We start from the raw sequence: 24,686 nt of genomic DNA on the forward strand, positions 1-24,686 counted from the left end.
CTCTGCTATACGGAGGACCCCTCTGGGCTCATCTCTCCAAACCACTGAACTCTGCTATACGGAGGACCCCTCTGGGCTCATCTCTCCAAACCACTGAGCTCTGCTATACGGAGGACCCCTCTGGGCTCATCTCTCCAAACCACTGAGCTCTGCTATACGGAGGACCCCTCTGGGCTCATCTCTCCAAACCACTGAGCTCTGCTATACGGAGGACCCCTCTGGGCTCATCTCTCCAAACCACTGGCCTCTGCTATACGGAGGACCCCTCTGGGCTCATCTCTCCAAACCACTGAACTCTGCTATACGGAGGACCCCTCTGGGCTCATCTCTCCAAACCACTGAACTCTGCTATACGGAGGACCCCTCTGGGCTCATCTCTCCAAACCACTGGCCTACTTCCATGAGCTCTGTCCACTTTTGGAATCTTACTTTTGCTTAAATTAATTAAATGTTCTACAATGGTTGTTGTTAAATGTTTGCAATAAAATATTATTTATATATTTTTTTCATTTTTTTTTTACATATGTAATTTCCACCCACACCTTGTCATTTCCACCCACACATTGTCATTACCACCCACACCTTGTCATTTCCACCCACACCTTGTCATTACCACCCACGCCTTGTCATTTCCACCCACGCCTTGTCATTACCACCCACGCCTTGTCATTTCCACCCACGCCTTGTCATTACCACTCACACCTTGTCATTACCACCCACACCTTGTTATTACCACCCACGCCTTGTCATTTCCACCCACGCCTTGTCATTACCACCCACACCTTGTTATTACCACCCACGCCTTGTCATTTCCACCCACGCCTTGTCATTTCCACCCACACCTTGTCATTTCCACCCACACCTTGTCATTTCCACCCACACCTTGTCATTTCCACCCACGCCTTGTCATTTCCACCCACGCCTTGTCATTTCCACCCACGCCTTGTCATTTCTACCCACGCCTTGTCATTACCACCCACACCTTGTCATTACCACCCACGCCTTGTCATTACCACCCACGCCTTGTCATTTCCACCCACGCCTTGTCATTACCACTCACACCTTGTCATTACCACCCACACCTTGTTATTACCACCCACGCCTTGTCATTTCCACCCACGCCTTGTCATTACCACCCACACCTTGTCATTTCCACCCACACCTTGTCATTTCCACCCACACCTTGTCATTACCACCCACGCCTTGTCATTTCCACCCACACCTTGTCATTTCCACCCACACCTTGTCATTTCCACCACACCTTGTCATTACCACCCACGCCTTGTCATTACCACCACACCCATATTTTGAGGTAAATTTGTATATTCTGTATAATTGACATTGATTTGTTTTAGAAATCATATGGTTGTTATAATCTCACAAACAGGTTGGGTGGAAATATGTATATTTTCTAATGATAAATAAATGTTTTCAGCTCTTCACAAAGGCAAGTTTATACATTGAGGCGTTGTGTTGAATTATTAATTTGAGGAAAACCTTAAAAAGCACTTAAAATAATATTAAATGCAAGTTAATGTACAAATGTATAAGAAATGTGTTATAAAATAATTGTATGATATTTCATTTTCAACTAAAATCGATATTTAATGATGTGATGGAAATTACATTGGTCTAAGGCTGTCTGAGGAAAACGACAAAAATATATAAATTCCTGAATAGTACGATCGCAGCCATTATCAGGTGTTATTTCTAGACAAATCAAAGGCGATCATAATACTGGTAAAATGGTGTTTCAATACATTTTAATTTCTGAAAGCCAAAGTGCCTGAAGTTGCAGAATCACCCATCTATAGCATCCCACAACTGTCCCAGAGTAGCCTAGTGGCAGGTAGCCTAGTATTTAGAGTGTTGGGCCAGTTCCCGAAAGGTTGCTAGATCGCATCCCCAAGCTGACAAGGTAAAAAATCTGTCATTCTGCCCCTGAACAAGGCAGATAACCCACTGTTCCCCAATAGACCTTCATTGAAAATAAGAATGTGTTCTTAACTGTCTTGCCTAGTTAAATAAAGGTTACATCTTTTAAATATTTCTTTCTCACACAGAAGTGTCATCTTTTCTACTATGGTGGGATAGTAGATAAACACAATGTATTCAGACCCCTTGACTTTTTCCACATTTTGTGAAGTTACAGCTTATTCTAAAATGGATTAAATAAATAAATAAAAGGAGATTTGATTGGCAGTGAGCACAGCAGCATGACGGTGTGGAGAGGAAGGCAGCATGGAGAGGAAGGCAGCATGGAGAGGAAGGCAGCATGGAGAGGAAGGCAGCATGGAGAGGAAGGCAGCATGGAGAGGAAGGCTTCATGGAGAGGAAGGCAGCATAGAGAGGAAGGCAGCATGACGGTGTGGAGAGGAAGGCAGCATGGAGAGGAAGGCAGCAGGACGGTGTGGAGAGGAAGGCAGCAGGACGGTGTGGAGAGGAAGGCAGCAGGACGGTGTGGAGAGGAAGGCAGCAGGAGAGGAAGGCAGCAGGACGGTGTGGAGAGGAAGGCAACATGGAGAGGAAGGCAGCAGGACGGTGTGGAGAGGAAGGCAACATGGAGAGGAAGGCAGCAGGACGGTGTGGAGAGGAAGGCAGCATAGAGAGGAAGGCAGCATGGACGGTGTGGGGAGGGAAGGCAGCATGGAGAGGAAGGCAGCATGGAGAGGAAGGCAGCAGGACAGTGTGGAGAGGGAAGGCAGCATGGAGAGGAAGGCAGCATGGAGAGGAAGGCAGCATGACGGTGTGGAGAGGAAGGCGGTGTGGAGAGGAAGGCAGCATGGAGAGGAAGGCAGCAGGACGGTGTGGAGAGGAAGGCAGCATGGAGAGGAAGGCAGCATGGAGAGGAAGGCAGCATGGAGAGGAAGGCAGCATGGACGGTGTGGGGAGAAAGGCAGCATGACGGTTTGGAGAGGAAGGCAGCATAGAGAGGAAGGCAGCATGGACGGTGTGGGGAGAAAGGCAGCATGACTGTGTGGAGAGCAAGGCAGCATGACGGTGTGGAGAGGAAGGCAGCATAGAGAGGAAGGCGGAATGAAGAGGAAGGCAGCAGAACGGTGTGGAGAGGAAGGCAGCATGGAGAGGAAGGCAGCATGACGGGGACGGTGTGGAGAGGAAGGCAGCATGGAGAGGAAGGCAGCATAGAGAGGAAGGCAGCATGACGGTGTGGAGAGGAAGGCAGCATGACGGTGTGGAGAGGAAGGCAGCATGACGGTGTGGAGAGCAAGGCAGCATGACGGTGTGGAGAGCAAGGCAGCATGACGGTGTGGAGAGGAAGGCAGCATAGAGAGGAAGGCAGCATGACGGTGTGGAGAGGAAGGCAGCATAGAGAGGAAGGCAGCATGACGGTGTGGAGAGGAAGGCAGCATGACGGTGTGGAGAGCAAGGCAGCATGACGGTGTGGAGAGCAAGGCAGCATGACGGTGTGGAGAGCAAGGCAGCATGACGGTGTGGAGAGGAAGGCAGCAGGACGGTGTGGAGAGGAAGGCAGCATAGAGAGGAAGGCGGAATGAAGAGGAAGGCAGCAGAACGGTGTGGAGAGGAAGGCAGCATGGAGAGGAAGGCAGCCAGACGGGACGGTGTGGAGAGGAAGGCAGCATGGAGAGGAAGGCAGCATAGAGAGGAAGGCAGCATGACGGTGTGGAGAGGAAGGCAGCAGGATGGTGTGGAGAGGAAGGCAGCATGACGGTGTGGAGAGGAAGGCAGCATGACGGTGTGGAGAGGAAGGCAGCATGACGGTGTGGAGAGGAAGGCAGCATGGATTACCTCTCTGCAGAAAAACACTGGCAGCATGGAGTTTAGGAAGGCAGACACAACCATAGACTAGTACTGTAATGCAGGCACCAGAGGTTATACTATAGTACTGTGGCAGAGGAAGGCAGCACCCCAAGAGGTTATGGAGAGGTAATGCAGCATGAGGTTATAGAGTACTGAAGGCAGCACCCCAAGAGGTTATACTATAGTACTGTAATGCAGCAGAGGATAGTACTGTAATGCAGCACCCCAGATGGTTAGTGGAGTAGGTAAGGCAGCACCCCAGGATGGTGTGGAGAGTAAGGCAGCATGACAGTGTGGCAGAGGAAGGCTGTAATGCAGGATGGTACTGGAGTAGGTAATGCAGCAGAGATGGTGTAGTACTGTAATGCAGCAGGATGGTTAGTATAGTACTGAATGCAGCACCCTGATATTATGGACTGAATGGAAGGCAGGTTATACATGACTGTAATGCAGCACCCCAGGAGGCATACTATGGAATGCAGCACCCTATGTGTCAGCACCCATTACCTATGCTATGCAGCAGCACCCCAGGAGATAAACACTGTAATCACCCCAGCAGGTTTAGGATAGTACTGTAATGCAGCACCCCAGAGGTTATGCTATAGTACTGTCATGACAGCACCCCAGGAGGTTAGACTACTATGTACTGTAATGCAGCACCCTAAGAGGTTATACTATAGTACTGTAATGCAGCACCCCAAGAGGTTATACTATAGTACTGTAATGCAGCACCCCAAGAGGTTATACTATAGTACTGTAATGCAGCACCCCAGGAGGTTATACTATAGTACTGTAATGCAGCACCCCAGGAGGTTATACTATAGTACTGTAATGCAGCACCCCAGGAGGTTATACTATAGTACTGTAATGCAGCACCCCAGGAGGTTATACTATAGTACTGTAATGCAGCACCCCAGGAGGTTAGACTATAGTACTGTAATGCAGCACCCCAGGAGGTTATACTATAGTACTGTAATGCAGCACCCCAGGAGGTTATACTATAGTACTGTAATGCAGCACCCTAAGAGGATATTATGCTATAGTACTGCAATGCAGCACCCCAGGAGGTTATGCTATAGTACTGTAATGCAGCACCCCAGGAGGTTATGCTATAGTACTGTAATGCAGCACCCCAGGAGGTTATACTATAGTACTGTAATGCAGCACCCCAGGAGGTTATACTATAGTACTGTAATGCAGCACCCCAGGAGGTTATACTATAGTACTGTAATGCAGCACCCTAAGAGGATATTATGCTATAGTACTGTAATGCAGCACCCCAGGAGGTTATACTATAGTACTGTAATGCAGCACCCCAGGAGGTTATACTATAGTACTGTAATGCAGCACCCCAGGAGGTTATACTATAGTACTGTAATGCAGCACCCCAGGAGGTTAGACTATAGTACTGTAATGCAGCACCCCAGGAGGTTATACTATAGTACTGTAATGCAGCACCCCAGGAGTTTATACTATAGTACTGTAATGCAGCACCCCAGGAGGTTATACTATAGTACTGCAATGCAGCACCCCAGGAGGTTATACTATAGTACTGTAATGCAGCACCCCAGGGGGTTATACTATAGTACTGTAATGCAGCACCCCAGGAGGTTATACTATAGTACTGTAATGCAGCACCCCAGGAGGTTATGCTATAGTACTGTAATGCAGCACCCCAGGAGGTTATACTATAGTACTGTAATGCAGCACCCCAGGAGGTTATACTATAGTACTGTAATGCAGCACCCCAGGAGGTTATGCTATAGTACTGTAATGCAGCACCCCAGGAGGTTATACTATAGTACTGTAATGCAGCACCCCAGGAGGTTATACTATAGTACTGTAATGCAGCACCCCAGGAGGTTATACTATAGTACTGTAATGCAGCACCCCAGGAGGTTATACTATAGTACTGTAATGCAGCACCCCAGGAGGTTATGCTATAGTACTGTAATGCAGCACCCCAGGAGGTTATACTATAGTACTGTAATGCAGCACCCCAGGAGGTTATGCTATAGTACTGTAATGCAGCACCCCAGAGGTTATGCTATAGTACTGTAATGCAGCACCCCAGGAGGTTATGCTATAGTACTGTAATGCAGCACCCCAGGAGGTTATGCTATAGTACTGTAATGCAGCACCCCAGGAGGGTTCCTAGTGTGTGAAGGTGTGTTTGTTTGTGAGCGCTCTAGTCCCACTTCTGGCGCTGCGAGGGTTAAGTCCGATACAGCAGTTTCCACTGCGGTGCAGATGGCTTTGCTGTTCTGTTAGCTAGCGAGAGAGAGGAGGTAGGGAGACTGAACGAGGGGGAGAGAGAGACTGAAAGAGTGAGTAGGGAGGGAGAGAGACTGAAAGAGTGGTAGAGGAGGGAGAGTGAGAGAGCGATGTTGAAATGGAAAGTACAGAACCATATGTAAACATATTTAGGGATGGATTGAGTTGTAGCTAAGGTGGAGTTGACTTTTCTCTGATTACGGGATTTCGTTCCATCGTAAACTCCTCACCTGCGCCTCTCTCTACTATAGAATCTATAGATAGCCAGTTGTGTCAGTCAGAGAAAGGAAGGGAGGGGCCGTGTGAGTGTTCTCTCTGCTCCTATTGGTTACGAGGCATCGCGCGCACTACAGTACGGTGGCGGCGCCTGCTGCTGATGTGCGTCTGTAGGAATCTCCTGCTGTTGAGGAGGAGCAGTAGAGCACTCTAGTTAAATACATCCAAATAAAAGGGATTAGCAGAGCTGGAGGTGGGACTGAGATTGGACTGGACTGGAGAGAGGTGTTTTTGTCAGGTGTCCTCTGTTTATCTGTGATGACCAGGATGAACTATTGCTGTAAGTATTGTACACTGACTGACTACTGACTAGCTCTATTTAGCTTAGCCAGTATTTAGCCTAGCTTCTCTACACAGATCAGTGTTGCTGCTTAGCCTAGCCAGTATTTAGCCTAGCTTCTCTACACAGATCAGTGTTGCTGCTTAGCCTAGCCAGTATTTAGCCTAGCTTCTCTACACAGATCAGTGTTGCTGCTTAGCCTAGCCAATCAGTCCGTAGGTTTACTGCTTGCTTGTCAATATTGGCTATTTGGAAAATGAATCTTATTCAGGTTTAGGCCAGAAAGCTCTGTATTCTGTAACATCATTTTACTGACTGTGTTGCTGCTGCTACTACTACTACTGCAGTTTTTGTTTGAATTACATATACAGTATGTGGTGTTGAAAACATCATAGTAGTTGCCCAATGGTCTGCAGTTAACATTTATTCCAGTGTTTGGCTAATAAGAAGTTGCATCTCATGACCTTCTACTGTATGAGCAGAATTTTAGGGACTGTTTAGGTATTTAAAAAAATATATATATTTATAAAAAAATATATATATATATATATATATAAAAAAACAGTTATTTGATGAAACATTGATTTTGGCCTTACACGCTACCCAAACCAAAATAAATGTACACATACATGTTATTCAATCATTGCACACGCCAATGAGCATCTGCGTAGCCAGACGCTAAAATAGAAGTTGCTTCTATTTGTGATGCCGAACGCTATGCAAGTCCTGCCTCTCCCATCTCCTCATTGGCTTTTAGAAGCATATACCCACGTGCCGCTCCTCATTGGTTATACCCATATGTGGGTGATTGAAAGATGAACTTCGGTCGGTCGTGGTAATACACGTTATTATGAAAGTTAGATGCCAATCGCCATATAAAGTCCAAAGAAGAAAATGCCTGGAAGGAGGAGAGATGACTAGAAACAATTCGGTTGACTGTTTTATGTGCGGATTAATTGTCGGAGTAGAGGACATTGTGCATTTCTGGTAAAATAACTCAATGTTTATATCCCAGGACAAATTAGCTAGCAACAGCAAGCTAGCTAGCTAAATTCCCAATGCAAGTTTAATGCTTTTCGACCTGTCCCCAAATTAATATAATTGGTTCAGAGTTTTTTGATATTTCAACCTGCGTGTTGTGATCGCGTTTGGTGTGGGGGGGACAAAATCACTTTGGGCCCAATGGCGCACGCGGACGTCTGGTTCGGGCATGGTGTACTGCTATTAGCCAATAGAAGCACATTGAATAACAGACTCATACATGGAATAACATATAGTCCAAAAATAAATCAAAAGAAAGTTTGTTTTAAAGTGCCTGTCCTAAATCTGAGAGATATAAAATATTAGGGAAATAATATATATTTTTTTTAAGTATCCATTTTTAACCCCATTTGATTTGGCACTAAACTACTTATATATATATATATATACTTCCATATGTTTTCTACTTGTACCGGGCTACCCACAGATGAGGCTTGTGGGTGTCCTAGAGCAAAACAACCGTTGTGTTCCTGAGAGTCCCGTAAGAGGGGTCATATTAGTGTGTGTAGCCCAAATTGACGCTACAGACAGAAGTAGGCAGATGGGCGGTACCGAGGTCAGATGGGCAGACAGAAGTCAGATGCAGATGGGCGGTATCGAAGACAGATGGGCCGTACCGAAGACAGATGGGCGGTACCGAGGTCAGATGGGCGGTACCGAGGTCAGATGGGCGGTACCGAGGTCAGATGGGCGGTACCGTGGTCAGATGGGCGGTACCGAGGTCAGATTTTTCGGGATGTCTCATGGTCTGACAAACACCTCTGTAGCTTGGCCACCTTCCACCGCAAATGCAAAAGGCCGCCATTGGTTATGGGGTGGGTTGAAGCACAGCCCATGCAAAAAAATAGATATCTGTAGCTTAAACCGATGGATTTTGATGGGGATTTTAGTATTTATTATGCTAATTAGATTTCCACTGTGGTGCGGACATCGACTCAAGAGACTTTAAAGGCTTGCACACATCGCACTGATCTAGCTTTCGTCTGCCGATCAGTCAACGTGTTTTAAGGCTTGCACACATCGCACCGATCTAGCTGTCGTCTGCCGATCAGTCAGCACTTTCGATGTCCGTGACTGCCAAAATTTTGGGCGCAATTCTACATGTAAAATCGGTGCACACTCGGTTTGCAAATTACGTTCAGAGGTGCTAAGTACTCTCGGCCAGCAAACGCTATTGGTATCTCTCATCCATTACGGATCTGCAATGTTACCAGTTTCAGTGGTGGTCTAGCACTATGCTATGTGCAGAATGTCACCAAACTCTCTTGGGTCTGTCTCTCTGTCTCTCTTCTCTCTCTCTCCTGTCTCTCTGTCTCTGTCTCTCATCAGCACTTGAATTCATTGTTCTGAGTCGGAGGGGAGTTTTAGCAGTTGTCAGCACTCGCTCCCCCTCGGCGCGTCGTTTTCCATTTTTAAAGTCATGAATCATCTGGTTATGCTGCTTGTTGTCTGCCTCTGTGCCAGCCAGGCCCCAAGGTGGAAGGCCTGTGATACTGTCATCCTGGTTCCTCCATCCAACACTGTTCTGTTGTCTCTCTCTCTCGTTCACTCTCTCGCTCTCCTTTTGTTTGGCCGCAGTACAACCTGCACAATGTTCCCTCAAAAGTAGTACATTTGTTTGTTTGTTTGTTTGTTTGTTTGTTTGTTTGTTTGTTTGGTTGGTTGGTGCTCCGTTCTTTGTCATTATGTCAACCCTGATGTGTTGACAGCGATCTGAAAGATGTTAAGATCATTTGCTGGTGTTATTAGATACATTTGAACCTGTCTGTCTGTAACCACTCTCTCCGTGGGTTCGGAAGAAATCCGATGTTTACGGTTTTTCAAGTATACAGTATTTTCAACCTAACTTCTGTTTCCCCTGAAAAACGTTTGTGGGCACTCCGCTCAGGAATCTTTTACCAAGGCGGTTGGGTTAGTCCTGTAACAGTGTTCTCAGAGAGAAGTCTGGGGAGTATCAAAGTTATTCTGGCAATGTCATAAAGCTGTTCTCCACAGTCAGATCTGGCTGGGCTTTTTATGGTCCTGACCACGTATAAGATGTTACTCGTGACAGTTCTGCATTGTCAGGCCTGATCTTTGAAGGCATTTTTTTTACATTCCTTTGCTGCATCATCACTTCTCTCTGTCTGTCTGATTCTGTCTGTTTCTCTGTCTGTCTCTCTGTCTGATTCTGTCTGTTTCTCTGTCTGTCTCTCTGTCTGATTCTGTCTGTTTCTCTGTCTCTCTGTCTGTCTGATTCTGTCTGTTTCTCTGTCTGTCTCTCTGTCTGATTCTGTCTGTTTGTCTGTCTGTCTGTCTCTGTCTGATTCTGTCTGATTCTGTCTGTTTCTCTGTCTCTGTCTGTCTGTCTGTCTGTCTGATTCTGTCTGTTTCTCTGTCTGTCTCTCTGTCTGATTCTGTCTGTTTGTCTGTCTCTGTCTGATTCTGTCTGTTTGTCTGTCTCTGTCTGATTCTGTCTGTTTCTCTGTCTGTCTGTCTGTCTGATTCTGTTTCTCTGTCTCTTGGTCTGTCTGTTTCTCTGTCTCTTGGTCTGTCTGTTTCTCTGTCTCTTGGTCTGTCTGATTCTGTCTGTTTCTCTGTCTCTTGGTCTGTCTGTTTCTCTGTCTCTCGGTCTGTCTAATTCTGTCTGTTTCTCTGTCTCTCGGTCTGTCTGATTCTGTCTGTTTCTCTGTCTCTTGGTCTGTCTGTTTCTTTGTCTCTTGGTCTGTCTGATTCTGTCTGTTTGTCTCTCTGTCTGTCGGTCTCTGTCTGTCTGTTTCCCTCTGTCGGTCTCTCTTAAGGCGTCAGCACACTTCAGTTCGGCTAGGCGAACCGGACGAATGTGCTCGCATACTTCCTTAAAAGGCCTATATTTATCGCAGTGCTTGAGGCGTCACTACAGACCCGGGTTCGATCCCAGGCGGTGTCAAAACCGGCCGTGACCGGGAGTCTCATAGGGCGGCGCACAATTGGCCCAGCGTCGTCCGGGTTAGGGGAGGGTTTGGCCTGCTGGGGCTTTACTTGGCTTATTGTGCTCTAGCGACTCATTGAGGCGGGCCGGGCGCCTGCAGTCTGATTTCTGGTCGTCAGTTGAACAGTGTTTTTCCTCTTAGACATTGGTACAGCTGGCTTCCGGGTTAAGCTGGCGGTTGTTAAGGAGCGAGGTATGACTCAACCTTCGCCTCCCGAGCTCGTTGGGGAGTTGCAGCGATGAAACAATATTGAAATTGGGAGATAAAAAGGGGTAAAATAAAAGAAGGCCTTCACTTGAAAGATTAGAAAAAAGAGAAGAAAAAAAAGAAAAAAAAGAGAAGCATGCGGACGCCTTTACACACACACACACACACACACACACACACACACACACACACACACACACACACACACACACACACACACACACACACACACACACACACACACACACACACACACACACACACACACACACACACACACACTCAACCACACACACACACACACACCCTCAACCACACACACACACACACACACACACTCAACCACAGCTCAACCACAGCGAGTTAAACAGCCCCCTGTCGCATTGCCTCATTTCTGATTATAGAAGTAACATCAGGGGCTTTTAGTTCCTGTCATATGCTCCTATTCCTTGATGATAACACTGATGATGTTTTTGAATTGGGTAATAACATCAGGGGCTTTTTGGTCTCTAACATCACTATAATAACATTGACGGTAATGCTGATTAGGCTGTAACTTGTAGCCTAAAAACCCTGTTTGTCATGGACCCATTATCAGGCAACATTAAAGGCAATATGCAGAGATTTTTGTTGTTGTTGTTGCCTACTATCGTTGATGCGTGATCTACTGTCAGGTAGCCTAGTGGTTAGAGTGTTGGGCCAGTAACCGAAAGGTTGCTTGGATCGATTCCCACCGAGCTGACAAGGTAAAAATCTATCATTCTGCCCCTGAGCAAGGCAGTTAACCCACTGTTCCCCGGGCGCCGAAGACCGTAGATGGCGATTATGGCAGCCCCCTCTCTGGTTCAGAGGGTTAAATGCAGAAGACACATTTCAGTTGAATACATGTTTCCTGATATGTATGTCGTTGTCCAGATCACATCCTGAATATGAGGATTTAAACAAGGTTGAGATGAAGTTGTTTGGGACTGATTTGAAGTCTATCTATATCTCTATATATATATATATATATATATCTCTCTCTCTCTCTCTCTCTCTATATATATATAGATATATCTATATATCGAGAGAGAGAATCTGTGTTGTAGACAGCTGCAGACTCTCTCTCTCTATATATATATAGATATATCTATATATCGAGAGAGAGAATCTGTGTTGTAGACAGCTGCAGACTCTCCTCTCCCAAGCTGCATGGGTTCTAATCATAGAATTACTAGAACCGACGTCCCCATTCATGTCAAAGTTCTGTGATCGGGGGCTGGCAGCCATATTGAGTACCCACTTCCCATGAGTACCAGTTGGTGAACCAGTCTAATTGCTGTGAACCAAGGGACTTTGCCTGTTCCAGTAATTGTATTTTTACACTAATCCTCCAAGCATGATCCAACTGGCATGGTCAGCCTGACAAATGGCACCCTATTCCCTATTTAGTGCACTAGTTTTCACGGTTAAAAGTAGTGCACTATTGGCAATGGGGTGGCATTTGGAACGTAGCGATGGTCAGCCTCCCTCCAGCCCTGCCAAGCCCTCCAAACCTGCAGAGTGGAGCTTACTTCTGTTGGCACAGTCTGTTAGACTTGCTGCCTGGCCACAAAGGACACACATCCGCACACTAGAGAGTCAGTGTCGCAAACAAACCCCATTGATTACTGGGATACTGACCACAAACTGAGGGATTGTGTTCACAAATGGTGCACCAGAGCCACTGCAGATTGCAGAAGAAACCATCAGCGTGGAATAACGTCAATGGCTAAATATATCTATTTGTTTGACTCTCTCCTTCTATCTTATCGCTGGTTGTGCATCGACTATCTGGTAGTCTGTGCCTGAATTTATTCTGTGGCTTCTATATTGAAAAAACACATTTTAAAACCAAGAATCTGCATACATTTCTGAACAAGTTCAATTTCCACGTGTTTCTCTTTTGCTCATTAAAGAAAAAAAAATGAGATTCCGGTCTTGGGGGCGTGGTTCTATGTGGCAGTTACTGTTAGTTTAACGAGACACCATGGCAACAAAGCTAAGCGTCACTTCCTCAAAATATGCCCCGAATGAATCTACGATAACTCAAGAAAGCTGTAATTAATGTTGATGTTTTTGACAGGGATATTATTACATCTGACTAAAGGTGTTTTAGTGCAGTATTTCTCATGTTTAAAAAACAAAGTGTGTGACGTGTTGTCTTATGTAAACAAAGTCCGCTGCGCTGCGGGCAGGTCTCTCTCTCTGTCGGTGTGTTCTGCGGTAGGAGTGGATAGAGCGCCAGCTGCGTGTCTATCCCCTGTTATTAGTGGACAAGTGAGCGTTGTGGAAATCAAAACCCAAATCCTCAAGTAAGTCATAACGAACTCATTTTCAAAACTCAGTTTTGGACGAGATTGATTTTATGACCTATATTATTATTATTATTATTATTATTAAAATGATGTATACAATGTTTCTGATTTAATATCATTGCCACATTGGCTGTTTTCCTGTCAGATTAGTGGTTTATTGCCTTCAGTTTCGCTCTCGATTTTTGTTGATTTTGAGTGGTAAGGAAGGTGTTTGTGCTCTTATCTAGTACATGTGGTGCCTGGGGACTGAGATGGACAGTACATTACTCTCTTCGTGGTGTCCTTTCTGATCCCATCCAGGAAAGTGTGGTTCTGGAAAGTCAGGTCATTGACTGAATGACCTTGTTGCTCTGGTTACGGAGAACAGATTGAGAAGGAGAAATATGTTCTAGAACCCAAATTGCATCTCTCCTCTTCACACACTGCAGAAAGACTGCTACACCACAATGAAATAGATCATAGATTTACCGTAGAACATGCATTGCACACTATACACGAATCTGAAAGAGAGAGAGAGTGTGTGTGTGTGTGTGTGTGTGTGTGTGTGTGTGTGTGTGTGTGTGTGTGTGTGTGTGTGTGTGTGTGTGTGTGTGTGTGTGTGTGTGTGTGTGTGTGTGTGTGTGTGTGTGTGTGTGTGTGTGTGTTTTTTTAAACAAGTAAATGGTCAACAAAAAATGCTGACAGATTTAGTATCAACTGTAGTCAAGTAGGTCTTTTATTCGTTTTTCAGTTCAGCCCTGGTAAAAAAAAAAAATACAGCTATAAATTCAGACAATATGGTGCAGAGTAATGTTGCATCAGCGGTTTTACAGCGCTGATCAGCTTCAAGACATTAAACAGAACTGTTCTAGAGGGATTTTTATTTCAGTCCCAGGTCCTGTTTCCATCTTTTAAAATATTTTTAAAATCACTTTCTCTCCTTTTAAAAGTACAGTTAGTATGTAGGCCTACCAGGCCTATTCTGTCAGAGGGAGTTTCCTCTTTTAGGCCTACCAGGCCTATTCTGTCAGAGGGAGTTTATTCTTTTAGGCCTATTCAGTTTACTGTAAAACACCAGAGGGAGTTTCCTCTTTTAGGCCTATTCAGTTTACTGTAAAATGTCAGAGGGAGTTTCCTCTTTTAGGCCTATTCAGTTTACTGTAAAACGCCAGAGGGAGTTTCCTCTTTTAGGCCTATTCAGTTTACTGTAAAACGCCAGAGGGAGTTTCCTCTTTTAGGCCTATTCAGTTTACTGTAAAATGCCAGAGGGAGTTTCCTCTTTTAGGCCTATTCAGTTTACTGTAAAATGCCAGAGGGAGTTTCCTCTTTTAGGCCTATTCAGTTTACTGTAAAATGCCAGACAGAGTTTCCTTTTTTGTTTGCCCTGCAGCTTTGTGTGTTTTTTAGTTTCCCCTTAAAACTGCTTGAAGAGGTTTTTGACTGTTTGTGTTGAACCTTTGCAGTAGACCCTTGTGGTGGACTGTTGTTCAGTTTCCTACAACCCCAGCTGCGCTCTCAGCCTAGGCTAACGGCGCTCAGGCTAGGCTAACGGCTCTCAGGCTAGGCTAACGGCTCTCAGGCTAGGCTAACGGCTCTCAGACTAGGCTAACGGCTCTCAGACTAGGCTAACGGCTCTCAGACTAGGCTAACGGCTCTCAGGCATTATGCCTGGCTGGCCAGAGAGAGGAGACTGGTCCAGCTGAACCCTACTCCAAAAGGTGAACTCTGCTCTCATCTTTATCCAAGATGGTACACTTACTTGCTGCCGTATTTACATGTTAGACTTGCAGATTGCAGACCTAACCTATCCATCTTGATATTGGTATTTAAACAGTGTTGGTAAGTGGTTTGGTTTCTGATATGGTTGAGTGAGAACCCAGAGACTAGCCTGACCTGTCCTCCTCGTCCTAATCTCATCAAAATTATTCTAGAAGCCCTGGCTGTGTGATAGCATGGCTGTCCCTCTCAGGTAGGGTGCCCTCTGCTCAGAAAGAAAAGTACTATATTTTAGCAGGCCGCAGAACTTAAGCCGAGTTCACATTGGCAGTTTGAAGTGACATAAATCAGCCAAAAAGTACATGGAATCGGATATTGCAAGCCACATTTCAAACCACCTTCGTAGGTGGTTTGGAATCAGGTACAAATCAGATTCCTGGCCAAGCGACATGTCTGAACAGTCAAATCTGATCCTTATTTGCCCCCAAGTGTTTTTTTAAAGACTTATTTGGCATATCCTTTTGCTTGTTAACTAGCTTGTTAATTGTTTAAAAACAAACGACTGAATGTGCTAAACAGCTACCTAGCTAGCTAGTTGACAGCTGTGGCTAGCTAGGCAGCTACCTAGCTAGCTAATTGACAGCTGTGGCTAGCTAAACAGCTACCTCGCTAGCTAGTTCACTGCTGTGGCTAGATAAACAGCTACCTAGCTAGCTAGTTGACAGCTGTGGCTAGCAAAACAACTACCTCGCTAGCTTGTTGACAGCTGTGGCTAGCAAAACAGCTACCTCGCTAGCTAGTTGACAGCTGTGGCTAGCAAAACAGCTACCTCGCTAGCTAGTTGACAGCTGTGGCTAGCAAAACAGCTAGCTAGCTACCTTGTTGACAGCTGTGGCTAGCTAAACAGCTAACTCGCTAGCTAGTTGACAGCTGTGGCTAGCTAAACAGCTACCTCGCTAGCTAGTTGACAGCTGTGGCTAGCTAAACAGCTACCTCGCTAGCTAATTGACAGCTGTGGCTAGCTAAACAGCTACCCCGCTAGCTAGTTGACAGCTGTGGCTAGCCAGAAAAAGGACTTGTTTGGAAAGTTTGATTATCTTATCCTTTGAGGCTTTAAAAGTGTTCTCACACTACGATTTTGAACAATGTAAGCAACTGGGAAACGTCCATGGCAGTGCTAGGAAGCAGGAGCACCACCACCAAACAGCCTACACCAGTGCGTGCACACCCGTCGTTACTATGACAACTAGTTTAGCAATGTCAGCAAATGACTTATGTCTGAACACACACACACACACACACACATCTGATTTGGTCACATGTAACTTGCTGTTTGGACAGTCAGTATTTCCGAAACGTATTTGGAAAAACAACTGATTTGAGCATAAAGGACTGCGGTGTGAACAAGGCTATAGTTGCCATGGGAGCCGTGATGAGGGGATTTTTGGAAGGAGGGTTTGGCAGCAGGGATTTGGGAGGTCCAATCACCCTGCCCTGGCTCTTTCTCAATTTACCAAACAATCTGTCCAGGTGAAAGCCAGCCTAATGATGAGCTTCAACCATCAGCGCTGCATGAAGGGGAGGAGATGACGAGAGGAATGGATATTTGAACTAGTCGAAATAGAGCCTCTTCTCCTCTCGCTCCACTCCGCCTGTCCTGTTTCCTAAGTAACTGGTGCTGCTGCTTTTAATAAATAATCAGACTAATCCCCTTAGCTAATCCCCCTCATGGTCCATTATACTTTAATGTGCCTCCTCAACATAAGCTCATGATTTGGCCAAAGTGTTCTCTGCGGAGGCCCTAGGAGGTCCTGGGTTTGGAGTAGAAATTAGGGGAAGAAAAGGGACAGTGAATTTAGAAAAGACTAAATTCCAGTATCTGGCTATCTTTTTACCTTTATTTAACTAGGCAAGTCAGTTAAGAACAAATTATTATTTTCAATGACGACCTAGGAACAGTGGGGCAGGGGCAGAACGACAGATTTGTACCTTGTCAGCTCGGGGGTTTGAACTTGCAACCTTCCGGTTACTAGTCCAACACTCTAACCACTAGGCTACGCTGCCGCCCCTGCTCATGGTGCGCTAGCTACCTACCTTACCTACGTCTATGTCACCAACACAATACTGAATCAATTGAGTCGGTCCATATATAGTTTTTTCAGACTGCTATTTCACCGGAGGTGTTTGTTTCAGTGTGGTACCATCTGTGTAAGGTTGACACACTGTACAGGCTCTGCTCCATGGATAGACCTCACTCTGACTGTACTGAGGGAGGTTGACACACTGTACAGGCTCTGCTCCATGGATAGACCTCACTCTGACTGTACTGAGGGAGGTTGGAAGAAGACAGGAGTGCTTTGTGGGTAAGGACCAATGATGTATATAAACCCTGAATTGCTGAAGCTATTTATTGGTCAATGAGAGGCTTTGAAGTAGGGCTGTCCCCGATTTAGAGAGAATCTTGGTTGACCGAGAGTCGTCTGTACTTTTGACCAATCGATTGGTCGAAATTAAAAAGTTTTAAAAATGTGTGTGTATATATATATATATATTACATCCTATGTGTTTTAATCAAATCAACTGTATGCACTGAGCTTGTCTGATGCTTTAAGTGCACTGTTTGATGAAATAATTAAGACACAGATAACTAGGGGGAATCCGACCGCAATTGATTTGATTGAGCCGGGCCGGGCTCAGACTTGCTGCGCCGTGTAAAAAAAGACAGCGAGGGACTGTGCGAGCCGTTGTCTCTCTGTCCTCCCTGCTGCAGAGACCACCACAGAACATCAACAGTGTGTATCACTCCTCTCTGCTGCAGCGACCACCACAGAATATCAACAGTGTGTATCACACTGTCTCTGCTGCAGCAAAAATACTGGAGATCAAGAAAAAGAAGAAGCCAGCACTGCCTGCATATTATCTGTGCATATTAACAGGTGCTGTTAGATTACAATATATATTTTTTAGGACCGTTTGGAATAAGTTAAACAACACTAAATAAATTATAAGTTTACCAGAGAGCCTGTTATCTGTTTATTTAAAAAAATTAAATAAAATAAAAACAACAAAGACTAAAAACCGTCGCATGTTTATTTATCATACAGTAACTCATATACTGTAAGTATTGCATTTTTTATATTTTTTAAGTAGGATCCCCATTAGCCAACGAAGTATAGGCCTAAGTTACGGTATTAAGTCTAAACAGGATGAGCTCTGAGGCCTACAGCTCGATGGTGGTTATACAAGGCTGCTATACTAAGCCTACTAATGATAATGACATTATTTATTATAATGATGATCATAATAATAGTAATAATAACAAAGGAGGAGATCAAGAGAAAGGAGGGAGGGGTGACCCTAACCCTACAACACTAAATAACAGTACACTACAACACTAAATAACAGTACACTACAACACTACAACACTAAATAACAGAACACTACAACACTAAATAACAGAACACTACAACACTAAATAACAGTACACTACAACACTAAATAACAGTACACTACAACACTAAATAACAGTACACTACAACACTAAATAACAGTACACTACAACACTAAATAACAGTACACTACAACACTAAACAGTACACTACAACACTAAACAGTACACTACAACACTAAACAGTACACTACAACACTAAACAGTACACTACAACACTAAACAGTACACTACAACACTAAACAGTACACTACAACACTAAACAGTACACTACAACACTAAACAGTACACTACAACACTACACTAAACAGTACACTACAACACTAAATAACAGTACACTACAACACTAAACAGTACACTACAACACTAAACAGTACACTACAACACTAAATAACAGTACACTACAACACTAAACAGTACACTACAACACTAAACAGAACACTACAACACTAAACAGTACACTACAACACTAAACAGTACACTACAACACTAAACAGTACACTACAACACTAAACAGTACACTACAACACTAAACAGTACACTACAACACTAAACAGTACACTACAACACTAAACAGTACACTACAACACTAAACAGTACACTAGTACACTACAACACTAAATAACAGTACACTACAACACTAAATAACAGTACACTACAACACTAAACAGTACACTACAACACTAAATAACAGTACACTACAACACTAAATAACAGTACACTACAACACTAAACACTAAACACTAAATAACAGTACACTACAACACTAAATAACAGTACACTACAACACTAAATAACAGTACACTACAACACTAAATAACAGTACACTACAACACTAAATAACAGTACACTACAACAAACAGTACACTACAACACTAAATAACAGTACACTACAACACTAAACAGTACACTACAACACTAAATAACAGTACACTACAACACTAAATAACAGTACACTACAACACTAAACAGTACACTACAACACTAAATAACAGTACACTACAACACTAAACAGTACACTACAACACTAAACAGTACACTAACACTAAACAGTACACTACAACACTAAACAGTACACTACAACACTAAATAACAGTACACTACAACACTAAACAGTACACTACAACACTACAACACTAAATAACAGTACACTACAACACTAAACAGTACACTACAACACTAAACAGTACACTACAACACTAAACAGTACACTACAACACTAAACAGTACACTACAACACTACAACACTAAATAACAGTACACTACAACACTAAACAGTACACTACAACACTAAATAACAGTACACTACAACACTAAACAGTACACTACAACACTAAACAGTACACTACAACACTAAACAGTACACTACAACACTAAACAGTACACTACAGTACACTACAACACTAAACAGTACACTACAACACTAAACAGTACACTACAACACTAAACAGTACACTACAACACTAAATAACAACACTAAACACTAAACAGTACACTACAACAAATAACAGTACACACAACACTAAATAACAGTACACTACAACACTAAACAGTACACTACAACACTAAACAGTACACTACAACACTAAACAGTACACTACAACACTAAACAGTACACTACAACACTAAACAGTACACTACAACACTAAACAGTACACTACAACACTAAACAGTACACTACAACACTAAACACTAACAGTACACTACAACACTACAACACTAAATAACAACACTAAACACTAAACAGTACACTACAACACTAAACAGTACACTACAACACTAAACAACACTAAATAACAGTACACTACAACACTAAACAGTACACTACAACACTACAACACTAAATAACAGTACACTACAACACTAAACAGTACACTACAACACTACAACACTAAATAACAGTACACTACAACACTAAACAGTACACTACAACACTAAACAACACTACAACACTAAACAGTACACTACAACACTACAACACTAAATAACAGTACACTACAACACTAAACAGTACACTACAACACTAAACAGTACACTACAACACTACAGTACACTACAACACTAAATAACAGACACTACAACACTACAACACTAAATAACAGTACACTACAACACTAAACAGTACACTAAACACTAAACACTAAATAACAGTACACTACAACACTAAATACACTACAACACTACAACATTAAATAACAGTACACTACAACACTAAACAGTACACTACAACACTACAACACTAAATAACAGTACACTACAACACTAAATAACAGTACACTACAACACTAAATAACAGAACACTACAACACTACAACACTAAACAGTACACTACAACACTAAACACTAAATAACAGTACACTACAACACTAAATAACAGTACACTAAACACTAACAGTACACTACAACACTAAACAGTACACTACAACACTAAACAACACTAAATAACAGTACACTACAACACTAAACAGTACACTACAACACTACAACACTAAATAACAGTACACTACAACACTAAACAGTACACTACAACACTACAACACTAAATAACAGTACACTACAACACTAAACAGTACACTACAACACTACAACACTAAATAACAGTACACTACAACACTAAACAGTACACTACAACACTACAACACTAAATAACAGTACACTACAACACTAAATAACAGAACACTACAACACTAAATAACAGAACACTACAACACTAAATAACAGTACACTACAACATTAAATAACAACACTAAATAACAGTACACACTACAACACTAAATAAATAACAGTACACTACAACACTAAATAACAGTACACTACAACACTAAATAACAGTACACTACAACACTAAACAGTACACTACAACACTAAACAGTACACTACAACACTAAACAGTACACTACAACACTAAATAACAGTACACTACAACACTAAACAGTACACTACAACACTAAACAGTACACTACAACACTAAATAACAGTACACTACAACACTAAATAACAGTACACTACAACACTAAATAACAGTACACTACAACACTAAATAACAGTACACTACAACACTAAACAGTACACTACAACACTAAACAGTACACTACAACACTAAATAACAGTACACTACAACACTAAATAACAGTACACTACAACACTAAACAGTACACTACAACACTAAATAACAGTACACTACAACACTAAATAACAGTACACTGCAACACTAAATAACAGAACACTACAACACTAAATAACAGTACACTACAACATTAAATAACAGTACACTACAACACTAAATAACAGTACACTACAACACTAAATAACAGAACACTACAACACTAAATAACAGTACACTACACCCTTAAATAACAGTACACTACAACACAACACTAAATAACAGTACACTACAACACTAAATAACAGTATACTACAACACTAAATAACAGTACACTACAACACTAAATAACAGTACACTACAACACTACAACACTAAATAACAGTACACTACAACACTACAACACTAAATAACAGTACACTACAACACTAAATAACAGAACACTACAACACTAAATAACAGTACACTACAACACTAAATAACAGTACACTACAACACTAAATAACAGTACACTACAACACTAAATAACAGTACACTACAACACTAAATAACAGTACACTACAACACTAAATAACAGTACACTACAACACTAAATAACAGTACACTACAACACTAAATAACAGTACACTACAACACTAAATAACAGAACACTACAACACTAAATAACAGAACACTACAACACTAAATAACAGTACACTACACCATTAAATAACAGTACACTACAACACTAAATAACAGTACACTACAACACTACAACACTAAATAACAGTACACTACAATACTTAATAACAGTACACTACAACACTAAATAACAGTACACTACAACACTAAATAAGTGTTAATTATACCAGAGAGACTGTTCTTGTAAAGCCTGTTATTTATCAGACGTTGTGGTTGCTTGAGGCTTGGTGCTCACGGAATCCCTAGGCTATTAAACAAACACTCAAAACAGAGTCCCAGCAGCAGCATCACTTCCCCTGTCTCTCCCAGCAGCAGCATCACTTCCCCTGTCTCTCCCAGAAGCAGCATCACTTCCCCCTGTCTCTCCCAGCAGCAGCATCACTTCCCCCTGTCTCTCCCAGAAGCAGCATCACTTCCCCCTGTCTCCCCCAGCAGCATCACTTCCCCCTGTCTCCCCCAGCAGCAGCATCACTTCCCCCCTGTCTCCCCCAGCAGCATCACTTCCCCCTGTCTCCCCCAGCAGCATCACTTCCCCCTGGCTGCTTTCTCGTCTCCTAATTCCACTGCTGCCTCTGCCACATTGTTCTCAACATCAAGATGCTTTGCTATTATTTAATTTTTCTTAAATTTAGCTAGACAAGTCAGTTAAAAGAACAAATTCTTATTTACAATGACAGCCTACTGGGGAACAGTGGGTTAACTGGGGCAGAACGACAGATTTGTACCTTTTTACCAGCTCGGGATTCGATCCAACAACCTTTCTGGCCCAACGCTCTAACCACTAGGCCACCTGTTGCCCCATTATGCACGTAGCAACATGGTCTCGGAAAAGGCGCCAATTCAACAGTGCGCTGATGTTTCAGAACTGTGGACAGCGACCAACGCTGGAAAAGCTTATTTGTTATGAAATAATTATATTTTTATTAGTGTTGCACCATTTCTTCGTACATAATATAACCATATACAATTTCAGTAGCACATTTCTTAGATTTCTGGACTGTGCCATCCCCACGGCCTCCACAATGGATCAGTCCACTCAGACAGGAGCCAATCAGATGGCCTCCACAATGGATCAGTCCTCTCAGACAGGAGCCAATTAGACAGGTGTCTTGTGCACCATGATAAAAAAAAAGGTGTAGCTATATGCTGGACTAAAGAAATCTTGGTCGACGAACAGCCTGGCGACCTGCATTTTAATTTTTTTGTTCAAAATGTTTCCTGTTACAAAATGTTTTGCTACGGTGTGCAATAATGAATACTGGGCTGACAGCTTGGGATTGTCCTGCATCTTGTAGCCCCTGCTTTACTGCACATAGGCCCAGTTGTTAGTGTGTAAAGACATTCCAAGCATGCTTAATAAAGTCACTCAGCACACTTCCTCAACCTGCCTCCTCATAGTGGTGGCATTAAGTCGCCAGCAACAAGCCCATTGTATTCTGTGGAGTGCCTGGGAATATGCAGCCTAACTACTGGCACAAAGGAAGAGACTCAAGTCTCCTCCTACCCCATTTCCACAATTTGTATCACACTCATTCATACATTGTTAAGGTTTTTAACTTCCTCTGCGTGAGAGTGTGGTCTGTTTTGATTGTGTGTGTGTCACAGTGTGTGTGTGTGTGTGTGTGTGTGTGTGTGTGTGTGTGTGTGTGTGTGTGTGTGTGTGTGTGTGTGTGTGTGTGTGTGTGTGTGCCACCAGCAGCAGGATTGTTTTATCTTTCAGTATGGTTTCATCTTTATTTATAGTATCATGTATCTGAGATCTACTGGGTCTGACATGACAATGCTGTCTAAAGTGGCCATGGTATCTGTGAATGATGGCTATGGTATGCAGTATCTGTGAAGGATGGCTATGGTATAGTGTCTGTGAATGCTGGCTATGGTATATAGTGTCTGTGAATGCTGGCTATGGTATATAGTGTCTGTGAATGCTGGCTATGGTATATAGTGTCTGTGAATGCTGGCTATGGTATATAGTGTCTGTGAATGCTGGCTATGGTATATAGTGTCTGTGATGCTGTATATATAGTGTCTGTGAATGCTGGCTATGGTATATAGTGTCTGTGAATGCTGGCTATGGTATATAGTGTCTGTGAATGATGGCTATTGTATATAGTGTCTGTGAATGATGGCTATTGTATATAGTGTCTGTGAATGATGGCTATTGTATATAGTGTCTGTGAATGATGGCTATTGTATATAGTGTCTGTGAATGATGGCTATTGTATATAGTGTCTGTGAATGCTGGCTATGGTATATAGTGTCTGAATGATGGCTATAATATATAGTGTCTGTGAATGCTGGCTATGGTATATAGTGTCTGTGAATGCTGGCTATGGTATATAGTGTCTGTGAATGCTGGCTATGGTATATAGTGTCTGCGAATGCTGGCTATGGTATATAGTGTCTGTGAATGCTGGCTATGGTATATAGTGTCTGTGAATGCTGGCTATGGTATATAGTGTCTGTGGATGCTGGCTATGGTATATAGTGTCTGTGAATGCTGGCTATGGTATATAGTGTCTGTGAATGCTGGCTATGGTATATAGTGTCTGTGGATGCTGGCTATGGTATATAGTGTCTCTGAATGCTGGTTCTGCTGCTGGTGCAGTGTCAG

The 24,686-nt window shown here is 43.1% G+C and overlaps 1 pseudogene; it reads left to right on the forward strand.

Moving 5' to 3' along the window:
* LOC124037497 overlaps positions 1 to 24,686 on the forward strand; it is a 213,724-nt pseudogene that overhangs the window by 111,419 nt on the left and 77,619 nt on the right.

The sequence above is a fragment of the Oncorhynchus gorbuscha genome, linkage group LG06, assembly GCF_021184085.1.
Source record: "Oncorhynchus gorbuscha isolate QuinsamMale2020 ecotype Even-year linkage group LG06, OgorEven_v1.0, whole genome shotgun sequence".
Taxonomy (NCBI): domain Eukaryota; kingdom Metazoa; phylum Chordata; class Actinopteri; order Salmoniformes; family Salmonidae; genus Oncorhynchus; species Oncorhynchus gorbuscha.